Source organism: Rhagoletis zephyria, unplaced genomic scaffold (assembly GCF_001687245.7).
Source record: "Rhagoletis zephyria isolate East Lansing unplaced genomic scaffold, Rhagoletis_zephyria_1.1 Rzeph_scaffold_00105, whole genome shotgun sequence".
Lineage (NCBI taxonomy): Eukaryota > Metazoa > Arthropoda > Insecta > Diptera > Tephritidae > Rhagoletis > Rhagoletis zephyria.
The window spans coordinates 422,490-425,539 of NW_016157189.1; the positions used below are offsets into that span (position 1 = coordinate 422,490).

At 38.1% G+C, this 3,050-nt stretch overlaps 1 long non-coding RNA gene across 1 annotated transcript; it reads right to left on the reverse strand.

Moving 5' to 3' along the window:
* Positions 1-205: 205 nt before the first annotated feature.
* Positions 206-1,829, reverse strand: LOC108377356 (uncharacterized). Its single transcript, XR_001849320.1, has 3 exons — positions 1,627-1,829; positions 1,459-1,567; positions 206-1,399 (listed from the first exon to the last, which is right to left on the reverse strand). It is a non-coding gene; the product is annotated as an uncharacterized LOC108377356 (long non-coding RNA).
* Between the last annotated feature and the right edge of the window lie 1,221 nt (positions 1,830-3,050).

Below are 3,050 nucleotides of genomic sequence, written 5' to 3' on the forward strand. Positions count from 1 at the left end.
ATTTTGTAAACTGAATTGTGATATTTAATTTTATTTTATAATGAAAAATGAATTTAATGTGCAATTTTTTAAGTTTACTAGATGTAAGACAACTTTTAATTTTCTTTATATATTGCATGCTTTAGTTTTAATTCTGTTTAAGTTAAGTTGTAAAGGTGAAAATAGGCCTCCTGGGCAACCGAGCACATTAAAAAAAAAATCGGTAACGCGCGTAAAAGCATACCTCACAAGTGGTGTGGAAAATGCAAGAACAAATATAAATGGAATAATTTTCGAAATTATGAAATGGTTATTGGTATTTTCCATCTCAAAGGGGGTGATTAATTTGAACGTTATTTAAGCTGCCTTTACACGGTCGATTTTTGTCGTTTAACCAAAATCTACCCGTGTAAATTGCAATTCAACCGTAAAATGTAAGCGTTTTGGCTAGTCGATATCTTAAGTAAATTTTCCAGTCGACAGAAATCGACCCGTGAAAAGGCAACTTCAGGAATTTTTTATTTTTTTTTTTTTTTTTGCTTGGGCGTCTTTTGAAGATGTGCCAAATTATATTGTCGACTTAAATACAAAACAACAATTTCTTTAAGCCATCTTGTGCAGCAATTTGTTGATCTTATCCTCACGGCTACCGAAATCACCAACCTCAACGTAGTGATTAGCCTTCTTGCGCCAGCCTCGGGTTGATGTGTTGAGCTTGAATAGCAACAGGAAGTTGGGGCTTTCTTGAAGTGAAGTGAATCAACGCACTGAATTTCGTGCGCTTCGCGAAATTTGCGTTCGATCACAAAGCAGAGATTGGGACACGCTTGACCATTCCACGTTTGTACATCAATTCACAAACTGATTTAAGATTTGGATAACCCCATATAGGGGTTCGGCATACGTAGCATATTAATGGTTGCCTTGCTCAATTTGATGAACACACCGTTTTAATGTGGCGAAGACAGAACTGTAAAACTACGCACTTTTTGTGCAACTTTGTTGATACCGCGGATGCGGATCACAAAAGCCAATTTGGATTTTTCAGGCCCGTCGAATTGGCCGCATTTCTTTGCCACACAGCGTTACTCCATCTCACGGCGTCCATCACGGAGTTTTCTTGTTTGATATTTCTCAGCATGCACCAAGTTTTCACATTTACGGAGTGCAATCACAGCAGAACGCTTTAGTTTACGTTTGATCAGGGTAGCAATTTGCTGACCTGCTCTTGCTGAACTGCAGCTTCGGCTCGGGGACAGGAGGCAGCTTCCTGGAAGGTTGTCTGCCCTTTGCTTGCGGTTTCTTACCGGCCCATGATGGCAGTCATCTTAACTTGTTACTTAGCACGTTGAAAAGGCGAAAAAAAGTTCGCCAAATGTTTGGAGCACATCGTAAATGAGCCACTCGATTTATAACATTTCTATAAACAATTTAATTAAATACTTTTTATACATAGATATGCTGCAACCATGCACTTACTTTCCCAAATTCCATCCTGTTTATCGGCATAATTTTCCAAATATGCCAGCTACTTCATTACTAATTACTAAATTTTCCAACTGCGCCTTCTTTGTTCGCTCGTCATATCCTAAAAAGATCAAATTTACATTAAACAATAGAAATCGCAAAAATTAGCAAATAAAATACTCGCTTTGTTTTGTTTTGTTGTCAAATTTCTGAGAAATGTGAATTCACCACGATGCGATACAGAAAGAACAAGGACCAGGGATGTAAGTTTAAGTAAATCTTTTATTCAGTGGCAAGGCGCAGAGCGTTCGGGCCAGCAATATTAATTTGTATCAAATATAACATTAAACGGTGGTTCTAATACATTTTTTGATATTATTAACCAGAGTACATACACTATATGGTATTTATTTCAAAAATTTATGTACTATATGAACATTTTTTTCAAACATTTCTTAAGATTCTTTCATGAGTGCTGAAAAGCAACCATGCGTGTAAGAAATTGTGTACTACCTAAAATTTCACCTCTGGAAACTTTATCCCCATAAAGGACTTCACCACAGTTTTTTTACTGGATATACTGAGACGGCAGCTATACTGTGACTTAGTAAGGGAGGCGCTTTTTGAAAAATTGCGCGTTTGTTAAAAGTGTAGCAATAAATGCACTGAGCGTAGAGGAGCGCACGGCAAACGTGCGGAACTCGGCGCGGCGAGTAGCCACTTGGCGACAGATGCGGTGACGCCGCGACCGCCGCCCTCGTAGTGAGCGTCGCACGCCCGTTGTATGTATGGCGCTGCTGTAGTGCGAACTGGCAAGTTGTTGGGTTTTTTTTTTTGGTTTGGCTGTTACTTCAGCTATTCCTACACTTTAAGCTCAACAATTAAATGTAAACGTAGCACAACCTTGGGTACCGTTATTTGCAATGAAACGCCAACACACACCCAGCAAACGCGATCGAGTTTTGATTAGTGCGCTGACGCTTGGCGCGTTGGTTAACAGCGCGACACTAGAGATGCATTCCGGTGATGGAAATATTGGCGCAGTGGAGACTCGTGAGAGTGTGTCGATTCGTTTACATGAACGCAAATCATGTACATAGATAGCTTTAGGGAAAAATTTACAGAGTTAGCGAAAAAGCCAGATGTTACTGAAGTAAACATCACATACATATTTTGATAAGTGATACTGGATAACTGACATAACTTCCACGGAGATAACTTCCATGGGCCCGTGGAATTTATTTCTGACTTAATTTCCACGAAGATCAGACATAACTTCCAGAAGATTTCCACGAACCAACAAAGAAATACAAGGAAAAAACAAAAGATGTTAAAATGAATAATACAAGTTGGCATACCAGTGTTTGTAAAAACAAAGACAACAATTATGGACTAATGCAAAGAACATATACTCACAATAATATTAAACATTTGCTTTAAACTTAATATTAATACATATACACATAATCAGTACCACTCTCTATGGTAGCCTTGTCATTACTAAATTGTTTATTTTGATATGCATAACATGTAGGCGGTCACGTATCTTCTTTTTTGTTGATCGTATTCTCCCTTTTTTCTAATATTCTTAAGCTTTCCAAAGT